Consider the following 24,722-nt stretch of genomic DNA (forward strand, 5'->3'; position numbering starts at 1 on the left):
GCCACCAACCAATCTGAGGGATGTACGCCGAATGGTCCTTGAGGAGTGGAAATCTGGACAAACAGTGCCTTGATGAACTTGTGGATAGTATGCCACGACGAATACAGACATGCACCAATGCAATAGGACGTCCTACTGGGATTAGAGGTACTGGTGAGTGCAGGAATCTGAACCACCACCTCTGAAGGTGTCGCTGTGTGGTGTTACAACATGCTATGTGTGGTTTTCATGAGCAATAAAAAGAGCGGAAATGATATTTATGTTGATCTCTATTACAATTTTCTATGGAGGTTCCGGAACTCTCGGAACCGAGGTGATGGAAAACTTTTCTTGTGTGTGTACAATCACTACCAAATATAATTCTCGTCAGAGGAGTAACATTATCGGTGATTTGCAAATTTAGTGTTATACAGTCCTTTCATCACAATGGATTTAGTGAGAGAGAGAGATCAGACCTGCATTGCGCTGTCGACCAACCATGCACCGGGTGAGTGATAGTAATACAGAGTTGGTACCATGGTCTACGGTCTTTCTGCCATGTACTGGGAGCATTTACAACAAGATTGGTTCTATTTTGTAGAAATGTTTTGTGAAAAGGGTTTTCCGACCTCCATCTAAGATCAGGATCCTTTTAAGGTCGATCTTTGTTTGCCTAAAGCGAGTGTGTCTTGTATTCGTTGCTGTTGTGTCATGTCATATATTCGACAGACTATCAGGATCGTGGATGACCGGTGTACTGAGCATAAGCGATACACAGAGGCTGGTCACCTGTGGAAATGCTGGCGGCTCTCGACAACGTCACCCAACCGCATTCCCGAAAGTTATCAAACAGGTTAGTACTCCGCTTGCCTGGTTGTAGACTCTGACTGTAATCCCGGATGGGGAGCTTACCCGACTGACACCCTGCTGCCCGCTCCGATACATGAATTCTTCTGAAGTGGGGCGGCTTGAGTGCCTTAACAACGCATAGCCGTTACGTGGATGCAGCCGCAACGAAGGGATATCTGTAGAGAGGACAGAATGACCTGTTGTTCAAAAGATGGACAGCAGTTTTTATAGAATTCACATGAACAAGAGTCTGAATGAATGGCAGCTCTTGTCTTGTAACATTAGCCAACACAACATAATATGTTCATACTGACAGACGGACAAGATCTTCATCAGCGAGCCTGTAATCTCTCCCACCCCGGGTTCCTACGGAGGCTAAGCAGGTCTGCTGTTTCTCTCATGTCTTCTGTTGCGATTCTTTGTGACAGCATGTTGACCTTCCCTGGTTATTTTGTCTCCAGCAGTGCCGACGAGGTGTTGTGCTGCCTTCATTTCTCCCCGTCGCCGTGAAGTGTCTAGGTATGGTTTGTGACCCGTTCGGGGACCGCAGTGAGAATCGAAACGTGCAGCCAGGTCGATAGCATTTGCTTGTGCGTCACCAGACGCAGCAGCCACTGTGGTACGACGCGGTGCACCATCAGTGTGGCTGATGGAGGGAGAGCGTGCACTCTTGTCACTTGCCGCTGTGCTGTTGCCTTGTTTGCCTACGAGTTTTCTCCTTAGGGAGGCCAAACTGAAGGCCGCCAGACGTTCCATCACGTTTCTGGCGTGCAGACATAGTTTTCTTCCACTTCCTCGTGCAAAGGCGATATTGACAGTCGCGCTGCCCGTTTTCTTTGCATCGGTGCTCGCCCTATCCACTGCCTCCGCACCTCGTCGCGGACGTCGTTTGCAGCGGACGATCTTCGGTTCTTTACGGCGAACTGCGATGACCAGCCGCCGCAGTTTTCGGATTCTAGCAGCCACTGTAACTGGCACTTTCGCACCGCAAGAGTTCTTGCAATTTTCTTGTTGCGTCACTGAAGAGCGTAAGAAACAGGTATACCTGTCTAATATCGTGTAGGCCCCCGAGAGCACGCAGAAGTGCCGTAACACGACGTGGGATGGACTTGACTAAAGTCTGAAGTAGTGCTGGAGGTAACTGAAACCAAGAATACTGCAGGGCTGTCCATAAATCCGTAACAGTACGAGTAGGTGGAGATCTCGTGTGAACAGCACGTTGCAAGACATCCCAGATACGCTGAATAATCTTCACGTCTGTGGAGTTTTGTGCCCAGCGGAAGTTATTAAAGTCAGAATAGTGTTCCTGGAGCCACTCTGTAGCAATTCTGGACGTGTGGGAAGCCGCATTGTCATGCTGGAACTGCCCGAGTCCAACGGAATCCATAATGGACGTGAATGGTTGGAGGTGGTCAGACAGGATGCTTGAGTACGTTTTACCTGTCAGAGTCGTATCTAAATGTATGAAGGGTCCCATATCACTCACGTTGCACACGCCCCACACCATTACAGAGCCTCAACCAGTATGAACAGTCTCACGCTGACATGTAGGTTCCACGAATTCATGAGGTCGTCTCTGATGTGTTGGCAAATGTGCCAACACCTAGTAGATAGAGGCGGCCGAAATCTAACGCAGACGGGCGTGAATTCTGGAACAGGATAAGTAGTGAATTCTAATAAGAAAAGTATGTAGCTCCTCAAATACTTAACTTTATTCCATGTTGTGGTACATCGCTGTTGATAATACAAATAAGACTCTCTTCAGATATGGTTAATGGCGCCTTGCTATGTCGTAGCCATGGACTTAGCTGAAGGCTATTCTAACTGTCTCTCGGCAAATGAGAGAAAGGCTTCGTCAGTGTAGTCGCTATCAAAGTCGTCGTACAACTGGGGCGAGTGATCTTCCATATCTCGCGACCTGCCTTGTGGTGGCGCTCGGTCTGCGATCACACAGTGGCGACACACGGGTCCGACATGTACTAAATGGACCGCGGCCGATTTAAGCTACCACCTAGCAAGTGTGGTGTCTGGCGGTGACACCACATTCCTCCCCCGCACGGCGAACGGTCGTGTTATAAGGCTTCCGCCCGCCGTGGGGAGGACCCCATGTTGACGTATGCGATGAGGTGGGGAGCCTAACAACAGGCGAGGCTGTGCCACCCGTACCCGGCCATTCGGTCCGAGGGGATCTAGGAAACGCCTGAAAACCTAGTCCAGGGTGCACGTCAACATGCGGTGTATGCTCCCGTAAAGAGACAGGAGGGGCCGAAGGGTCGACCCCCATTGCGTCGGGGTATCCGACGCGCGAAGACGCCATCTGGTCCGGAGCGGGCAAGAGTTCCATGGCGGAGGACAGCTGGTCACGGGACGCGATCGGCGGCGCGTGACCCAGGGAGGCGCTTGGCGGCTGCAGCGAAGCGTCGAATGCGGGCGGCGCCGGCGGGAGAACAGGCGGCGGCGGCGGCGGCGGCGGCTGTGGCGGCGCGTCGCCATGGGGCAAAATGGAAGGCATCGTCGGTAACACCTGGGGATGAGGCGAGCCAGTAGATGGGTCCCCAGGGCGCTGACCGGACGGCACCGTCGCTGAAAGCAGACGGGGAGCGGCAGAACCCGTGCGACGACAGAGGCGCAGCTGATTGAGATGCCGACGCACCTCACCAGAGGCCCCCAAAACCACATACATCGCGCGGCCGAGGCAGCGAAGAATGCGACCTGCGAGCCAACGCCGTGAACCGCGATAGTTGCGATAGAATACAACGTCGCCTGGAGCAAAAACAGGAGTCTGCCGCTGCACAGGAACCTGATGCGGCGGATGCAGCAAAGACATCAAGGTTCGATGAGGATGACCGTGGAGCAACTCAGCCGGCGAGCGACCATCTCGGGGCTGAGAGCGGTACGATGACAAAAAGATCGACAACGCATCCTCCCGAGAATGCGACTCTTTCAACTTCAACATCTGTGACTTGAAAGTCCGGACCAATCGTTCAGCGGCACCGTTTGACTGAGGCGAAAACGGCGCGGATGTCAGATGTTGAATACCATTGGCCTGCCAGAATGACTGAAATTCTGCGGACATGAACTGTGGGCCATTGTCGGAAACAATAGTCTGCGGAAGACCTTCAATGCAAAAGATAGCAGACAACGCTTGGATGGTGGCAGATGACGTCATGGAAGACATCCGGACAACAAAAGGAAAATTACTGAAGGCATCTACCAGAACCAACCATCGAGCATTCCAGAATGGGCCAGCCAAATCGATGTGCAAGCGTTGCCAAGGGGAAGTGGCTTTCGGCCATGCAAAGACTTTCCGCGGCGGTGCGGATTGTTGTTCGGCACACGCCATGCAAGAAGGACACATATTCGTAATCGCAGCATCGATTCCGAACCAAGTACAGTGCTGACAAGCAAGTTGTTTCGATCGCACTATACCCCAATGTCCTTGGTGAAGAAGCCGTAAGACAGAGGACTGTAACGAACGTGGGACCACAACTCTGGACTGATCATTATCAGAACGCAACAACAAAACACCACGTCGTACAAAAAGTCTCTCCTTGTGAGCAAAGAATCGGCGAACCAACGGATCCTCGATCCAAGACTTTGACAAAGGCCATTGCGTAGCAACAAAACGCAAAACGGTAGCAAGGACAGGGTCAGCAGCTGTGGCTGTAGCTACACGACTAAAATCAATCGGAAACGATTCGACCACTTCATCGGTTTCCGAATCAATGAACATGCAAGCAAGTTCGGAACAAGCGAATGCTTTATCCTCAGCAACAGGCAAACGGGACAACGCATCGGCGTTTCCGTGCTTAGCAGTGGACCGATACAAGATATCGTAGCGGTACTGCGAGAGGAAAATAGACCAGCGAATGAATTTCTGCGCTGTACGCGGAGGTACAAGCTTGTTCGGATGAAAAAGCGACGTCAAAGGTTTGTGGTCTGTGATGATGGTAAAATGACGACCATACAAGAAATCATGAAACTTAGTAACACCAAACACGAGAGCCAAAGCTTCTTTCTCTATCTGTGAATAATTTCTTTGCGCAGACGAGAGCAATTTTGATGCAAAGGCAATAGGGCGATCATGCGAGCCAACTTTGTGCGCAAGCACAGCACCGATCCCGAAATCCGATGCATCTACCATCAACAAAAGGGGTTTCTGGGGATCGAATGGCGTAAGGCAAGTATTAGTAAGCAACCCCGATTTCAACTGGCGAACAGCGCGTTCGCATTCCGTCGTCCAGAGAAACGGAACACCCGTACGGCGTAAGCGATGAAGCGGAGCTGAAACGGAAGAGGCATTGCGCACATTCACTCACACGTTGTGATTCTAAATCGGGTAATGTTCTTGCGACCTCATCACGCAATGCGTGAGGAACATTGCGCGCTCTGAAAAATTTCGGTTGCGCGTTTACTTTTAGTTCCAATGGTGCTGCATAGTTCTTAGCGCAACCAAGGCCCGGTGCAAAAATGTCTACAAAGTCTGCACATAGACGAGAAACACTGTCGGAAGGCACAGTCTGATTCACTGATAGGACCTGATTTACTATAGACATGTTAAACAATTGAAATAAATCTAAACCAAACAAGTTCACTGCAGTAGAAGAACGAAGAACGTAAAATTACACAAGTTTTGTTTGTCCCTTGTATGTTGCCAGAAGGGTGCACTGTCCTAACACAGGGATAAGCTGTCCTGAATAACTTTTTAACTGAACATTTGCGGCATGCAACGGAGGTGTGCCCAGTTGTTTGTACGTGTCGTGATTGAGCAATGAAACTGCAGCTCCGGTATCGAGCTGGAATGGTATTACCGTGCCATTGAAGTCCAAATCTGCAAAAAGTTTATTGTCCTGCTGACGACAAGAGCGACTGTCTCGTGCAATTTGAACAGATGCTGGTACAGAATCACTTGTTAAGTGACGCGATTTCCGGCGACGTCGACGCACACTTTTTGTGGGACGAACACAGTCACTGTTAGAGAAAGTGGCACTGGACGAAGTGGAATTAACTACATAAATGTCCATGGGCGAAAGTCCACGAGCCTGAGTGTCTTTGGTTCGATTCCGGCGTGAAGCAAAGGGCCTGGAATGATTGTGATTGTCTGATCGGAGCTTTTTCTGGCAAACACTTTGAACATGTCCTTTCTTATTACAGAAAAAGCAAATAGCTTGGCGTGACGGGCAATTTTCACGCGAATGTCTAGTAGCACACCGCGGGCATGATTTCACTGCATGTGTATGCTGGCGCGGCACACCTGGTTTAGCGTGTGGCGGCCGCTGTGCGGACGTGCGCGAGGGCAGTTTACCGGGCCGTGCTGCGCGCCCGGCGGGCCGGTTATTGTTACAGACGGCTGGCGAAGTTTCAAAAGATTCCTGAGCACAGTCAAGTGTGTCTTGTCTATCCAATATGTCTATCACTTGTTGAAGGGAGGGATTAACTAGTTTCAATATCTGTTCCCGTATGCGAACATCAGAAACGTTCTGTGCAATTGCATCACGCACCATAGTATCTGAATAAGGAAGGCCACAGGCACATTCAAACCCACAATCCCTAGTAAGGCCTTGCAAAGTTGCAACCCACTCCCTATTAGTTTGACCGGCCGTACGTTTTGTACGAAAGAACGTATACCTTTTTGGAACGACATTAACTGTTTCTTTGAAATAGGCGTCCAATGCCGATAAAATTTCTTCGTAGGACAGAGTTGTTACGTCGCGTCGGGGAAACAATTTCACTATCACACGGTACGTTTGCACCCCTACACACGACAATAAATGAGGCTGCCGCTCGTTACCTTGAATTCTGTAGGCGGCGAGATGGAATCCAAAATGGCGTGACCACTCAGCCCATGATTTGTGCGCTGGATCGTAGTGCCTAAAAGGCGGTGTAACTGCGAGTTGGGGCTGCAGTAGCGGTGAAGCGGCGGCTGCCGCATCGGTTTGAATGGCACGTTGACCCTGGACGAGCTGTCCAAGGGCATCCAATAACGCCTGCGTCTGCTGATTCTGCAAGCGATAAAATTCGGACAGTACATCTGGAGATTGTGGCGAAGCCATGATACAAGTAAATGTAAGCAATTAGAAAGAACAAGACCCTTTTCGTTGTCTCGTCGCCAATGATGTGTTGGCAAATGTGCCAACACCTTGTAGATAGAGGCGGCCGAAATCTAACGCAGACGGGCGTGAATTCTGGTACAGGATAAGTAGTGAATTCTAATAAGAAAAGTATGCAGCTCCTCAAATACTTAACTTTATTCCATGTTGTGGTACATCGCTGTTGATAATACAAATAAGACTCTCTTCAGATACGGTTAATGGCGCCTTGCTAGGTCGTAGCCATGGACTTAGCTGAAGGCTATTCTAACTGTCTCTCGGCAAATGAGAGAAAGGCTTCGTCAGTGTAGTCGCTATCAAAGTCGTCGTACAACTGGGGCGAGTGCTCTTCCGTATCTCGCGACCTGCCTTGTGGTGGCACTCGGTCTGCGATCACACAGTGGCGACACGCGGGTCCGACATGTACTAAATGGACCGCGGCCGATTTAAGCTACCACCTAGCAAGTGTGGTGTCTGGCGGTGACACTACAGTCTCCATACCCGTACACGTCCACTAGCACGACACAATTTGAAATGATACTCGCCCGACGAGGCAACACGTTTCCAGTGATCAACAGTCCAATGTCGGTGTGGACTGGGCCAGACGAGGCGTATAGCTTTGTTTCGTGGAGTCATGAAACGTACACCAGTGGGCCTTCGGCTCCAAAAGCACATATCGATGATGTTTCGTTGAAAGAATTCGTACGCTGACATTTGTTGATCGCCCAGCATTGAAATCTGGAGTCATTTGCGGGAGGGTTGCACTTCTGTCACGTTGAACGACTCCCTTCAGTCGTTGGTCTCTTTCTTGCAGGACGTTTTTGAGGCCGCAGCGATGTCAGAGATTTGATATTTTACCAGTTTCCTGATATTCACGGTACACTCGTGAAATGATCCTACAGGAAACTCCCCATCCTCCGAGATGCATTGTCCCATAGCTGGTGCGCCGACTATGAAACCACGTTCAAACTCACTTATCTCTGATAACGTGTCATTGTAGCAGTAATCGATCTAACAGTTCCGCCAGACACTTATTATATATAAGAGTTGCCGACTGCAGCGCCATATTCTGCCTGTTTACATTCCTCTGTGTCGGAATACGCACGCTTATACCGGTTCCTTTGACGCTGATGTAATTGCCCACGCACTTAAAGCATGCTTCGGGAAGGGAGCAATGGTGAAGCACATTTTCCACCCCTGCCATCGAAAGCACTGGACAACTCCTCGTTTCTAACCTAGTGGCTCCACAGTGAGTAAAATGCAGGCCACTCTCACTCATCTGAAGGTCCTTGAAGCGCGAGATAGTGCTCAGCATGAGGCAGACGTTGTCCAGTTCTTTTCGGAGGAAATGTAGAGTTGTAGATCGCGGAAATACCGTGAAGACCATCTTGAACTCCATCGGGATGGGTGTGTCTGTTGTCCCTAGCGTAAGTTAGTTTACATTAGATTAAGTACTGTGCAAGCCTTGGGACTGATGACCGCCGCAGTTTGGTCCCTTAGGAACTTACCACAATTACCGCCTTAAACAGTTCTTCTAGCACGGTGGCGTGCGTGTAGAAAGGCATCGAAAGGTGCGGCACCTCCTTCGTCACATGCCGGAAATCTTCACCGTTGGGACACCTGAATCTATAAGGCGTATAGCCCGATCATCTTGATAGCGAAGTCTGCTGCTGTCCTCTTCTTCAGATGAGCCATAAATCTCTTCTAATCTACCGTAACTTCTAGGAGGACTAGTGGTGGTTTAGGCTGATGACGCTTAGTTGTTGTTAGCGGTGAGGAGCTGACCAGTTCTTCAAACGCGGCTGTTCCAGTGCGCCATCATGGTCCGTCAACTTAACTGTAGCGGACTTGAGTCACGTGCCGACACCACGCTCATGTGCGTCACTGCTCTCTTCTCGTCGCCAGCTGTCGATATCGCGATTGACAGTGGCTTCTTCCTGGAGGAGCAGGATGCTATCCTAGAGCGGCTTTTCTGCTACTGGTCGGGGTGAAGCGAACACCTGAGACCGAGGGAAAGTATATCCTGACGACATGAAGCCATATTATACAGCTTTCTCTCTGGCAAGAAATCCCCCCCCCCCCCGGGTTGAGATCTTCTGGGGAACTACTCAAGAGTGTTATCGCAGAAAGCATAAATGTAGCCTTGAAACGTGGATGGTAAAGCAGTAGAGACATGAAGGGGATGGAAGTATCTGAAATATCCTAAAGTTATGGTAAGTGAGTTACACTATGTGATCAAAAATATCCCGAAACCTGGCTGAAAATGACTTATAAGTTAGTGGCGCCCTCAATCGGTGATACTGGAATTCAATGATGGGATACCAGTTCGATTTTACACAGAGTACGTGATGGAACTTGCCCCCCTTCTTGCAGCGGTGTACCGTAGGTCTCTAGAAAAGACTGGAAAAGGGCATCCCCGTTTTCAAGAAGGGACGTCGAACAGATGTGCAGAACCATAGACCTATATCTCCAACGTCGATCAGTTGTAGATTTTTGGAACACGTATTATGTTCGAGTATAATGATTTTACTGGAGACTAGAAATCTACTCTGTACGAATCAGCATGGGTTTCGAAAAAGACGACCGTGTGAAACCCAGCTCTCTCTGTTCGTCCACGAGACTCAGAGGGCCATAGACACGGGTTCCCAGGTAGATGCCGTGTTTCTTGACTTCCGCAAGGCGTTTGATACTGTTCTCCACAGTCGTTTAATGAACAAAGTAAGAGCAAATGGACTATCAGACCAATTGTGTGACTGGACTGAAGAGTTCCTAGATAACAGAACGCAGTATGTCATTCTCAATGGAGTGAAGTCTTCCGAAGTAAGAGTGATATCAGGTGTGACGGAGGGGAGTGTCGTAGGACCATTGCTATGCACATTATATATTAATGACCTTGTGGATAACATCAGAAGTTCAATGAGGCTGTTTGCGGATGATGCTGTAGTATATCGAGAGGTTTTAACAATGGAAAATTGTACTGAAATGCAGGAAGATCTGCAACGAATTGACGCATGATGCGGGGAATGGCAATTGAATCTCAATGTAGACAAGTGTAATGTGCTGCGAATACATAGAAAGTAAGATCCTTTATCATTTGGCTACAATACAGCAAGTCAGCAATTGGAAGGAGTTAATTCCATAAATAATATGGAAGTAGGCATTAGGAGTGATTTAAAATGGAATGGCCATATCAAATTAATCGTCGGTAAAGCAGATGCCAGACTGATATTCACTGGAAGAATCCTAAGGAAATTCAATCCGAAAACAAAGGAAGTAGGTTACAGTACACTTGTTCGCCCGGTGATTGAATACTGCTCACTGGTGTTGGATCCGAGCCAGATAGGGTTGATAGAAGAGATAGGGAAGATCCATCGGAGAGCAGTTAGCTTCGTTACAGGATCATTTAGTAATGGCGAAAGCGTTACGGAGATGATAGATAAACTCCAGTGGAAGAATCTGCAAGAGAGACGCTCAGTAGCTCGGTATGGGCTTTTGTTGAAGTTTCGAGAACATACCTTCACCGAGGAGTCAAGCAGTATACTGCTCCCTCCTACGTATATCTCGCGAAAAGACCATGAGGATAAAATCATAGCGATTAGAGCCCACACAGAGGCATACCGACAATCTTTCTTTCCCCGAACAAAACGAGACTGGAATAGAAGGGAGAACCGATAGAGGTACTCAAAATACCCTCCTCCACACACCGTCAGGTGGCTTGCGGAGTATGGATGTAGATGTAGATGTAGAGTATGGTGTTGTCGCACCCTTAGCTTTGATGATAGTTTCCACTAGCAGGCATACCTTCAGTCAGCTGGAGGAAGGTTTCTTGGGGAACGGCAGGCAGACCATTCTTCACGGAGTGCTGCACTGAGGAGAGGTATCGATGTCGATCGGTGAGGCCTGACACGAAATCGGCGTTCCAAAACATCCCAAAAGTGTTCTGTAGGATTGAGGTCAGGACCCTGTGCAGGCCAGTCCACTACAGGGATGTTATTGTCCTGTAACCACTCCGCTAGAGACCGTGCATTAAGAACAGGTGCTCGATCGTGTTGAAAGATGCAGTCGCCATCCCCGAATTCCTCTTCAAAAGTGGGAAGCAAGAAGGTGCTTAAAACATCGATGTAGGCCTTTGCTGTGATAGTACCACGCAAAAGAACAAGGGGTGCAAGCCCCCGCCATGAAAAACACAACCACACCATAACACCACCGCTTCGACTTTTACTGTTAGCAGTACACACGCTGGTAGACGACGTTCACCGGGCGCTCACCATACTCGCACCCCGCCATCGGATCATCACATCGTGTACCGTGATTCATCACTCCACACAACGACTTTCCGCTGTTCAATCGTCCAATGTTTACGCTCCTTACACCAAGTGAGGCGTCGTTTGGCATTTACTGGAGTGATGTGTCTCTTATGAGTAGCCACTCGACCATGAAATCCACGTTTTCTCATCTCTCACCTAACTGTCATAGTACCTCCAGTGGATCTTGATGAAGTTTCGAATTCTTGTGTGATGGTTTGGGTAGATGTCTATCTATTACACATTACGACTCTCTTCAGTTGTCTGTGGTCTCTGCCAGTCAACAGACGAGGTCAGCCTCTATTCTTTTGTGCTGTAAGTGTCCCTTCATGTTTCCACTTCACTGTCACATCGGAAACAGTGAGCCTAGGAATGTTTAGGAGTGTGGAAATCTGGCGAACAGAGGTATGACACAAGTGACACCCGATTACCTGAGCACGTTCGAAGTCCGTGAATTCCGTGGAGCGCCCAATTCTGCTCTCTCACGATGTCCAGTGACTACTGAGGTCGCTGATGTGGAGTACCTGGCAGTAGGTGGGAGAACAATGCACCTAATATCATAATATGGAAAATGTATGTTTTGGGGATGTCCGGATACTTTTGATCAAATAGTGTAGGATGGCAATCGTTAATGCAAAGACGAGAGCTTTCTATGGAATTTCTTTTTCCTCCTTATGCGACAATATTTTGTTAACTCCCACCTACGTGGGGAGAAATGACTACCATAATAAAATGAAGTGGGTCAGAGCTCGCAGGGGAATATAGATTTTCGCGTGCGCTGTTGCAGAGTGAAGCGGTAAAGAAATAATCTCAAGGTGGTTCGATGAACCCTCGGCCTAAAACTTAAGTGTGAATTGCAGATCAGTCCAGCAGATACGCAGGAGAACGGTGAATATAAGATGGCTAGATCTGATAACTAATGAAGAGGTAAATCCCGGGTTGGGGTAACAAGAAATTTATGAACAAGTTCACTAAGAGACGAAAACATTAAGAGGCCTCACACAATAGTCAATTTGGTGATGGAGGGAAGTGTGGTGTCTAGTAACCGTAGGATCTGACATACGATTAATTACAGTAAGGTGATTCACACGGATGTAGGATGCAGCAGTTATGCAGAACTAGAGGGACTAGCATCAATACACTCTAAGACAAAAAAGACGTACTAGTACCACGAATGAATTATCCAAAATGGGACAGAACTCGATTGATGCAATTTACATATGCAGATAAATAAATACACTCCTGGAAATTGAAATAAGAACACCGTGAATTCATTGTCCCAGGAAGGGGAAACTTTATTGACACATTCCTGGGGTCAGATACATCACATGATCACACTGACAGAACCACAGGCACATAGACACAGGCAACAGATCATGCACAATGTCGGCACTAGTACAGTGTATATCCACCTTTCGCAGCAATGCAGGCTGCTATTCTCCCATGGAGACGATCGTAGAGATGCTGGATGTAGTCCTGTGGAACGGCTTGCCATACCATTTCCACCTGGCGCCTCAGTTGGACCAGCGTTCATGCTGGACGTGCAGACCGCGTGAGACGACGCTTCATCCAGTCGCAAACATGCTCAGTGGGGGACAGATCCGGAGATCTTGCTGGCCAGGGTAGTTGACTTACACCTTCTAGAGCACGTTGGGTGGCACGGGATACATGCGGACGTGCATTGTCCTGTTGGAACAGCAAGTTCCCTTGCCGGTCTAGGAATGGTAGAACGATGGGTTCGATGACGGTTTGGATGTACCGTGCACTATTCAGTGTCCCCTCGACGATCACCAGTGGTGTACGGCCAGTGTAGGAGATCGCTCCCCACACCATGATGCCGGGTGTTGGCCCTGTGTGCCTCGGTCGTATGCAGTCCTGATTGTGGCGCTCACCTGCACGGCGCCAAACACGCATACGACCATCATTGGCACCAAGGCAGAAGCGACTCTCATCGCTGAAGACGACACGTCTCCATTCGTCCCTCCATTCACGCCTGTCGCGACGCCACTGGAGGCGGGCTGCACGATGTTGGGGCGTGAGCGGAAGACGGCCTAACGGTGTGCGGGACCGTAGCCCAGCTTCATGGAGACGGTTGCGAATGGTCCTCGCCGATACCCCAGGAGCAACAGTGTCCCTAATTTGCTGGGAAGTGGCGGTGCGGTCCCCTACAGCACTGCGTAGGATCCTACGGTCTTGGCGTGCATCCGTGCGTTGCTGCGGTCCGGTCCCAGGTCGACGGGCACGTGCACCTTCCGCCGACCACTGGCGACAACATCGATGTACTGTGGAGACCTCACGCCCCACGTGTTGAGCAATTCGGCGGTACGTCCACCCGGCCTCCCGCATGCCCACTATACGCCCTCGCTCAAAGTCCGTCAACTGCACATACGGTTCACGTCCACGCTGTCGCGGCATGCTACCAGTGTTACAGACTGAGATGGAGCTCCGTATGCCACGGCAAACTGGCTGACAGTGACGGCGGCGGTGCACAAATGCTGCGCAGCTAGCGGCCAACACCGCGGTTCCTGGTGTGTCCGCTGTGCCGTGCGTGTGATCATTGCTTGTACAGCCCTCTCGCAGTGTCCGGAGCAAGTATGGTGGGTCTGACACACCGGTGTCAATGTGTTCTTTTTTCTATTTCCACAAGTGTAGTTACAATTAATGAAAAAATGCTTAGTTTATTCAAGAGAAAGAACTTCACAAATGGAGCAAGTCAATAAGGCGCTGGTCCACCTGTGACTCTTATGCATGCAATTATTCAGCCTGACATTGACTGTCAGCGTCGTTGGATTTCCGCCTGATGGATACACTGCCAAATTCTGTCCACCTGCCTCGTTAAATCGTTGAAATCCCGAGTTGGTAGGAGAGACCTGCCCATAATGCTCCAAACTTGCAGAGAGATTGGATGACCTAGCTGGCCAAGGTAGGGTTTGGCAAGCACTATGTCAAGCCTTAGATGTAGCCGCTGTATGCAGGCGGGCGTTATCTTACTCACATATAAACTCAGGTCTGCTTGTCTTGAAGGGCAACAAAACGGGGCATAGAGTATCGTCGACGTACCGCTGTGGTGTAAGGATGCCTCGGATGACGACCAAAGGAGTCCTGCTATGAAAAGAAATGGCAGCCCCGACCATTACTCCTTGTTGTCTGGCCATATGGTTAGAGGCACTCATGCTGGTGTCCGACCGCTGTCTGGGGCGTCAACCAGACACATCTTCGCCCTGGATTCTCAGTACAGTTGTCTTCTCCACATCTTGCTCGTGAAAGGGTTCGAAGCCTGGCCCGGCACTAAAGTTTTCATTATCTATTATCAAGCTCTAGCATGAGAAGGCCTACCTGCTGGTGGATAATGATTTTGATTTTTAATGTATTTTCATTCGTTGTCAACATTAACGATATCTGACTTTTACACTCCCAGTGAGACACACAACTATTTGCGACATCACTGTAAGTTCAAGGATGTTATTCCGAGCTGCTGGTGTAGAAAAATTCGGCAGTTGACATCTCTTTGTATGTAGTGAACAACGATATGTGTTGGGTTAGATTCCCAGTCAGCACTGAACTCTTCGCTATATTATTTCTAGTTCATACATGCTCACATGTCGCTGCTGGTGCAACAAACGCATATTTAACTTTCGTTTTCTCTAGAATATAAGAGCGATAGGTGCCGGGTTGGAGGCCTGGGAAGGAAAATACTAATGTTTCGTTTCGTCATTTCGGTTAAACTATGTAGCTGCTGCCGAGAAAATACGATTTGTCACAGTTGATTCTGCTTCGATAACAACCCGATTAGGTTCTGGATTCGAATCCCTGTCCAACACAAAGCTTTACCTCACGGCATTTCAAGTAATTTACTTGTGAAGAAACAATATGTAACATCTCTCGCAGTTCGTTAACAGGGACAATAGATGCTGGGTGGAATTCGCGTACATTGAAAATGTGTACGTTATGTAATTTAAAGATGATATTTGCTAACTGATACTGTCTAAAATGGAAGTATATCACTCTCTGTATGCCTAGTCAGGGATGACTGTTAGTTTCCGTCAGCCACGAAATATTTGCTTAGTCTGCATGACATGAGTTTGAATCCGTATGCAGAACGAGACGGTTCGTCGTGTCATTTGAAGTTCATACATATTCACAACTAGCTGTTCGTGAATAACTTAAATTTTTAATGTCATTTTGTGTTAAATAATAAGTACGGTATGTTACTTTGAAGAGGAAATCATGAATACGACGAAATAACTACGTGCATTAACTATTTGACGTAATAATGAGAGCGTTAACATTTCAGGTATGTCACTTATTGTAATAAATGTGAGCTTACAAGCCTTAAGGACACTCTTATCTGTGATAAGGTGTTCCCTGATATTTGCAGTATCGTGGTATTACTTTACATCTTGAGTTATTGCGATACAGAGCAGTGTTTTCTAGTGGTGATTTGTTGGAACCATTTTTAATAGTCAAACGACTGTACCAAGCCGGCCGAAGTGGCCGAGCGCTTCTAGGCGCTACAATCTGGAACCGCGCGACCGCTAAGGTCGCAGGTTCGAATCCTGCCTCGGGCATGGATATGTGTGATGTCCTTAAGTTAATTAGGTTTAAGTAGTTCTAAGTTCTAGGGGACTGATGACCACAGCAGTTGAGTCCCATAGTGCTCAGAGCCATTTGAACCATTTGACTGTACCAAGGAGCGATTAGAGGACCTGCTAGACAGCTGCGTTATGCGGGTTGCATGTAAGTAAGGCGAAATGCAATTCAGGTCGTTCGGATACTTTTGAGCATGACTGTACATCACATCTAGCGATTTACGTTTTCTTGTCTTAGATTGTATGAAAAATAATAAATAAAAGGATAAGAAGGTGGTAAGATCCGAGTTCTTGTCTTTCAGTGTTAACATCAGGTCGTAAAGGAAAATTAGCTTCGCTGCAAATTAAGTCATATTTACTTTGCCTGTTTCCTTTTCACTTCAGGTGCTATTACTGTCTTACCATCAGCTAGCTTCATCTCCAGTACTCTCAGTCATACCAAACGATCTATTACTCTTCACTGCAACGAAAAGTTTGTACCCACTTAGTTTTCGTAGTTGCCTGAACATTAAATAATCCGCATCACATTCAGAATCAGAGGAAAAGGAAAGATATCTCTAAAAGCAAGACCGTTTAGGTTGTCATATATCCGTGGCACTGTGGAAGTGGCCTCTCAGCGGACACGCCGTGGGAGCGGTCGCAGGCGCCTTGCTTGCCCACCAATTTGGCGGTAATGCGCGCTGCATACGCAAGCGCCGCTGATTACAGGAGGCCGTCTTCCGTGCGTCGCCCGCCATTAGGGATTATGGGCCCGGCCACATAGCCAGCTGATAGCGGACATGCCCGTGATCACAGGCGGCCGTCTCTTTACGTCACGTTCCGCTTTTACTGACGTCGCACCAACCGTCTGGGGACAACGAGATGCACAGTGGGAGAATCTCTATTACGTCCTACTATATGCTTCCCACATGTGTCACGTTTCCGACTGAATATATGTACAGATATTTACCTCCCAAACATCTTGCAAGACCTCTTTTCATGAGGACGGAATGGAGAAGTTTAAAGCTCCTCCAGTTGAAGGTAACTAAATAATTATAACCGTTAGTTTCTAAAAAGAGTAATCTACATCTGCACGGACATTCTGCAAATCACACTTAAGTGCCTGGCAGATGATTCTTCGTCCAACCTTCACAATAGACATCTATTATTACAATCTCATACGGCACGCGTATAAAAAAAATAAAAATAAAAAAAGACTTATGTATTTTCCGGTGCGAGTTCTGATTTTCTTTATTTTGTAATGATGATAATTTCTTCTTATGGAGGTCGGTGTCAAAATAATATTTTCAAGTTGGAGGAGAAAATTGGTGATTGAAATTTTATTAGAAGGTTCCCTGACAACGAAAAATGACTTCGCTTTAATTATGTTCACCCTAAATCCTCTATCATCACAGTGACACTCTCTCCCCTATTTCGTGATAATACAAAACATGATGCTCTTCTTTGAACTTTCTCGATATACTCCATTAATCCTGACTGGAATGGATCCCACACCGCGCAGCGGTACTCCAAAAACACGACGGACAGGCGTAGTGTAGGCAGTCTCTTCAGTACACGTGTTGCATCTTCTAAGTGACCTGCCAATAAAACTCAATGTTTGGATCGCATTCCCCACAGCATTATCTATATGCTTCCCAATTTAAGCTGCCCGTAATTGTAATTCCTAGTTGAATTTACGACCTTTACATTTGACTGATTTATAGTGCAACCTAAGTTAAACGGATTTATTGTAGCACTCATGTGAATGATCTCACATTTTACATAATTTAAGGTCAAATGCCAAGTTTAGCAACATACAGATATCTTTTCTAAATTATTTTGCAATTTATTTTGATCTTCTGATGACTTTACTAGTCGATGAAAGACAGCATCATCTGCTGACAACCGAAGAAGGGTGCTCAGATTGTGTCCTAAATCGTTTATAAGGAACAGCATAGGGCCTATAAAATTTCCTTGGGGAACACCAGGAATCAATTCCGTTTTGCTCTATGGCTTTCCGTCAATTACCGCGAACTCTGACTTCTCTCACTGGAAATCACGAATCCAGTCACATAACAGAGCCGACATGTCATAAGCTCGAAATTTGACTACAAGCCAGGCAGAGTGTCAAAAGCCTTCTGGAGATCCAGCAATACGGAATCTATTTGAAATCCCTTGTCAATAACACTCAACACTTAGTATGGGTAAAGAGCCAGTTGTGTTTCACTCTCTTCGAGGTAAACTCATAACGTTCAGGCACAACATACGTTCCTAAATATCATTGATGGGCCTGCAATTCAGTGGATTAATGCTTAGTGCCTTTCTTGAATATCAGTGTGACCTGTGGAACTTTCCAAGCCGGCCGCGGTTTTCTATCGGTTCTAGGTGCGCAGTCCGGAACCGCGCGACTGCTACGGTCGCAGGTTCGAATCGTGCCTCGAGCATGGATGTGTGTAATGTCCTTAGGTTAGTTAGGTTTAAGTAGTTCTAGGTTCTAGGGGACTGATGACCACAGATGTTAAGTCCCATAGTGCTCAGAGTCATTTGGACCATTTGAACTTTCCAATCTTTGGGTACGGATGTTTCGTCGAGCGAACGGTTATATATGATTGTTAAGACTGCAGCTATTGAATCAGCATACGCTGAAAGTATGACATGCTTTTGAGTGATTTAAGTTGCTGCAATACTCCGAGGATATTGACTTCCAAGTTACTCATTTTGGCAGTTGTTCTTGATTCAAATTCTGGATTATTTACTTTGTCTTCTTTGGTGAAGGTATTTTGGTAAGCTGTGTTTAGTAACTCTGCTTTAGCATCAATATCGAGGATAGTATTTCCACTGCTATCGCACAGAGAAGGATTGATTATGTCTTGCCGCCAGCATACATTACATACGACTAGAATCTCTCGGGATATTCTGCCAGGTTTCGAGACAAAGTTTCATTGTGGAAACTAGTATAAACATCTCGCATTGACGTACGCACCAAATTTCGAGCTTTTGTAAAACATCGCCAATCTTTAGGATCCTGCGTTAATTTATATTTGGCATGCTTCTTTCGTTGTTTCTGAAACAGTGTTCTGACCCGTTTTGTGTACCAAGGGTGGATTTGCTCCCTCGTTTGTTAAGTTTCTTTGGTATAAATCTCTCAACTTTTGTCGATACTGTTTCTTTTAATTCAAGCCATATCTGATCTAATTTGAAGGAGTGTAGATTATATCTCAAGTAGGTGGCAAGTGGATTTTTATCTGCCTTTTTGAATAGGTGTGTTTTTCGTTTATTTTTGGAGATTTGGGAGTTACAACATCCATCCCTGCCACGTCAACGTTATGTTCACTAATCCCAGTATCCGTTATGATGTTTATTATTAGCTCAGGATTATTTGTTGCTAAGAGGTCAAGTGTGTTTTCACAAATGTTTACTGTTCGACTGGGCTCATGAACTAACTGCTCGAAATAATTTTCATAAAATGCGTCTAGTACAATTCAACATGTATTTTCGTTAAAATATCGAGGGTAAATTCAAATCACCACCAACTATAATTGTATAAGTAGGATACGTGTTTTAAATTAGACTCAAGTTTTCTGTTGGCCTTTCAGCTGTTGTATCATCTGAGTCGGGAGTTGGTAAAAGGCCCCAGTTATTATTTTATTCCGATGGTCAAGAATGGCTTCTGCACATACTTACTCACAGGAACTATCTACTTCAATTTCGCTACAAGATAAACTACTCCTAACAGCAACAAACACGTCACTGCCAACTGTGTTTAACGTATCGTTTTTGAACACCGTTAGGTCCTTCGCAAAAATTTCAGCTGAACTTATCTCCAACTTTATCCGTATTTCAGTACCTACAATGATTTTAGCACAGGCGCTTTCTATTAGCGCTTGGAGAACTGGTACTTTCCCCACACACCTACGACAATTTAAAACTGTTATATAGACGGTTCCTGCATCTACGTCCTTCGTATGTTTAACTGGCTCCCTTTAAGATTGAAGCCCTTTTCTTGTTTCCCCGAGACCCTCTAACCTAAAAAACACCTAGTCCATGTAGTCCATGCCACACATCTCCTGCTACCCATGTAGCCGCCTCCTGCATATAATGGACTCCTGACTTATTTAGCCGAACCCGAGACCCAACCACCCTACGGCGCAAGTCAAGGAATCTGCAGCCTACACTGATTCAGAACCGTCTCAGCATCTGATTCAGACCATCCAGTCTGCTTTGTACCAGAAGTCGGCAATCGGTGCTGTTGGCTGTGCTGCAAATTTTGAGCTGTGCTTTCATCTTGCAAGCAAGACTGGGAACCTTCACCACTTCTGATAGCCTCTCAAAACATAAGAGAATCTCTTCTGATCCAAGGTGACACACATCATTGGTACCAACGTGTGCCACCATGTGCTGTTAGCAGCACTGTGTGGCCTTCATGGCATTTAGTAGGACCCGATACACGCCTGGAATGACTCCACCCTGTATGCACATGGAGTGGACATTGACATTCTTCGGCTCCCTGGCAGCTTTGTCCATAAGGGGGTCAATAAAGCACTTAACACTGGAGCTCCCCACTGCCAATAATCACACCCTATATGATTGCCCAGATCTTGCAGGCTGAGAGGCTTCCGCTGAAATAGGTCAAGGGACTGCATCTATCTGAGGGACAGTGTCAGCCACAGGCAGCAGCTGGAACCTCTTTGTCAGACTAACTTGGGAGGGCTTACGTTTGGCCCCCTGGGAAGTCTTTCAGGACCTTCCAAGCCCCGAGGCGACCCTCCACTCGACCATGGGTAAAGAGTCAACCACTGTGCGAGCAACAACTGGCCTGCCACCTGTGCAGATCGATCAGCAGACTCGGAGATGCAGAACATCCATTGGATCCCCACACAGTGATGCCCATCCACTGCAGCTTCAAACTGCATGACCGAAGCCATCACAGCCTGGAGCAGAGAGTGAATTGTCGCCAAGTTGGCTTGCATCCATAGACAGAATTCACAGTCCCTGTCCATACTAGAGACCGTGGAAAACTGCTCTATACAGACAAAGGACTGTAGACACGCACTGCAGAACATACTGTAGACTTTGTCAAAATCGTAAGAACTGTGTGTAACACATTAGATTAACATGCTGATATTCAAAACCTAAACTACCACAGCACTGAGGTGAGATCTTAACTTGCCCCTGACTAGGAAGTTATTATAATTCACGAAATCGGCTTACATTCCGACACAAACGCTAATGCGAGAACTGTGTGTATTAAATATTAAATAATACGCATAAATTCAAGAAACTTAACTACCAAAGCACACAGATGAAACTATACAATTCGCTCCTGGTTAGGAACTCGTAAAATATCACAAAATCGGTTTCTTCACTGTTGCTGCTTGTGTTTCGGCCGGCTGCTGCTGTCTGACTGGCTGACTAATTACATACTGAGTAGCTCAAAAGTAAAATGAACATATGTTACTTGACGATTGGTTTGGCTTAAGAAAAGGTGAGGCCACCACGGTGGCAGTACTGACATTGGCCTTGATAGTAGAGGCATGACTTACGAAAATATAAACACTCTTGCATAGCACTTATCCACCTAGAAAAATCGTTCGACAACGCGGATTGGAATAACATGCAGACAACCTTGTAGGTGGGGCAACCACAGCTATGAGTATTCATCTTGGGCATTAATAACCGCTTCAGTTCTATTTCGGTCCTTTATTACTGTACCACGACTGGTTTCGTGGCGTTAAAGCCACATGTTCCGGTGATGGAAAAAGCTGTTTGAAAATCATAGACAGATAAGTGTAAGCTATAAAGATGTGCAGGTAGCATACAGTCTGTATAGGTATAGGATGTTAGAGGTATAAATGCACATATCTTTATTGGTGAGTCAAAACAGTTTACTGTACATCATTACATCTTCATTTGCATCCTAATCATTGTAGCTAATAGCAGTCATACGTTTTTAAGAAGGTTCTTAGCTCCAAGTGCAGGCCTGTAACGCTTAATTTACCCAGGGCAGGACGTCAGGTGTTGAAGCGGGGACACTTGGATACAAGACAATATATACTGACAGGTAACGTCCAGTTAGTGGTGCATTGCGACCACGCAGAAAATATCAGGTAGTGAGTTAAATGATGTGGCTGTAGGAAGACTGTTCTAGCACAGAGAAGAAATAACTGACACACAGAAATGGCTCAAATGGTTCTGAGCACTATGGGACTCAACTTCTGAAGTCATTAGTCTCCTAGAACTTAGAACTAGTTAAACCTAACTAACCTAAGGACATCACATACATCCATACCCGAGGCAGGATTCGAACCTGCGACCGTAGCTGTCTAGCGGTTGCAGACTGCAGCGCCTAGAACCGCACGGCCACTTCGGCCGGCCACACAGAAATGGGTACATATCAAGATACCAGTTTGTTGTTGTGGTCTTCAGTCCTGAGACTGGTTTGATGCAGCTCTCCATGCATTAAGATACCAGTGGTCACAATGTCTGCACTTATACCTCTGACACTCTTTATATACAGGAATAATGATTTTCAGTGCTGGTATTTTTATATGTGGTACCTTATTATCTACTCACATTAGTGTTGTGGTCATTTTATCTCTGCGTTGAGTAGTCTTCCCACAATCACATCACAAACTTTATGATATATGCTTTCGGTAAAAGTCATAACTGCACCAGTAAGTGGAATATGCCTGTCAGTATAGACTGAACGTTTTGCATCAAAACATGACACTTCATCACCTGGTCTAGTGGTTCAAATGGCTCTGAGCACTATGGGAGTTAACTGCTGAGGCCATCAGTCCCCTAGAACATAGTACTACTTAAACCTAACTAACCTAAGCACATCACACATATCCATGCACGAGGCAGGATTCGAAGCGGCGACCTTAGCGGTCTGACCTACTGTCCAGAGTAAAATAAGCACTAATGGCTTGCTCGTACCACACGTAATTGGATGAGCTAACCAACCATAAAACATACCACTTGTAATAGCTATAGTTATTAATCTCCAAGCCGGCCGAGGTGGTCTCGCGGTTCTAGGCGCGCAGTCCGGAACAGCGCGACTGCTACGGTCGCAGGTTCGAATCCTGCCTCAGGCATGGATGTGTGTGATGTCCTTAGGTTAGTTAGGTTTAAGTAGTTCTAAGTTCTAGGGGACTGATGACCACAACTGTTAAGTCCCATAGTGCTCAGAGCCATTAATCTCCAAATGATGTAAAGTGTGATGTAATTTTGTTCTATATAGTGCCCCCAGTCATCAACGAAATTAGCTTCACTTATACCTGTTACACCCTATATATATTCCTCTGTTGGTATATACTGGGTTGTCCATTGATCGTGACCGGGCGAAATAAATCACGAAATAAGCGTCAAACGAAAAAACTACAAAGAACGAAACTTGTCTAGCTTGAAGGGGGAAACCAGAGGGCGCTATGGGTGGCCGCTAGATCGTGCTGCCGTAGGTCAAACTGGTATCAACTGCGTTTTTTAAATAGGAACCCCCATTTTTATTACATATTCGTGTAGTACGTGATGAAATACACTCCTGGAATTTGAAATAAGAACACCGTGAATTCATTGTCCCAGGAAGGGGAAACTTTATTGACACATTCCTGGGGTCAGATACATCACATGATCACACTGACAGAACCACAGGCACATAGACACAGGCAACAGAGCATGCACAATGTCGGCACTAGTACAGTGTATATCCACCTTTCGCAGCAATGCAGGCTGCTATTCTCCCATGGAGACGATCGTAGAGATGCTGGATGTAGTCCTGTGGAACGGCTTGCCATGCCATTTCCACCTGGCGCCTCAGTTGGACCAGCGTTCGTGCTGGACGTGCAGACCGCGTGAGACGACGCTTCATCCAGTCGCAAACATGCTCAATGGGGGACAGATCCGGAGATCTTGCTGGCCAGGGTAGTTGACTTACACCTTCTAGAGCACGTTGGGTGGCACGGGATACATGCGGACGTGCATTGTCCTGTTGGAACAGCAAGTTCCCTTGCCGGTCTAGGAATGGTAGAACGATGGGTTCGATGACGGTTTGGATGTACCGTGCACTATTCAGTGTCCCCTCGACGATCACCAGTGGTGTACGGCCAGTGTAGGAGATCGCTCCCCACACCATGATGCCGGGTGTTGGCCCTGTGTGCCTCGGTCGTATGCAGTCCTGATTGTGGCGCTCACCTGCACGGCGCCAAACACGCATACGACCATCATTGGCACCAAGGCAGAAGCGACTCTCATCGCTGAAGACGACACGTCTCCATTCGTCCCTCCATTCACGCCTGTCGCGACACCACTGGAGGCGGGCTGCACGATGTTGGGGCGTGAGCGGAAGACGGCCTAACGGTGTGCGGGACCGTAGCCCAGCTTCATGGAGACGGTTGCGAATGGTCCTCGCCGATACCCCAGGAGCAACAGTGTCCCTAATTTGCTGGGAAGTGGCGGTGCGGTCCCCTACAACACTGCGTCGGATCCTACGGTCTTGGCGTGCATCCGTGCGTCGCTGCGGTCCGGTCCCAGGAAGACGGGCACGTGCACTTTCCGCCGACCACTGGCGACAACATCGATGTACTTTGGAGACCTCACGCCCCACGTGTTGAGCAATTCGGCGGTACGTCCACCCGGCCTCCCGCATGCCCACTATACGCCCTCGCTCAAAGTCCGTCAACTGTACATACGGTTCACGTCCACGCTGTCGCGGCATGCTACCAGTGTTAAAGACTGCGATGGAGCTCCGTATGCCACGGCAAACTGGCTGACACTGCGGCGGCGGTGCACAAATGCTGCGCAGCTAGCGCCATTCGACGGCCAACACCGCGGTTCCTGGTGTGTCCGCTTTGCCGTGCGTGTGATCATTGCTTGTACAGCCCTCTCGCAGTGTCCGGAGCAAGTATGGTGGGTCTGACACACCGGTGTCAATG

The sequence above is a fragment of the Schistocerca americana genome, chromosome 5 (genome assembly GCF_021461395.2).
Source record: "Schistocerca americana isolate TAMUIC-IGC-003095 chromosome 5, iqSchAmer2.1, whole genome shotgun sequence".
Taxonomy (NCBI): Eukaryota; Metazoa; Arthropoda; class Insecta; order Orthoptera; family Acrididae; genus Schistocerca; species Schistocerca americana.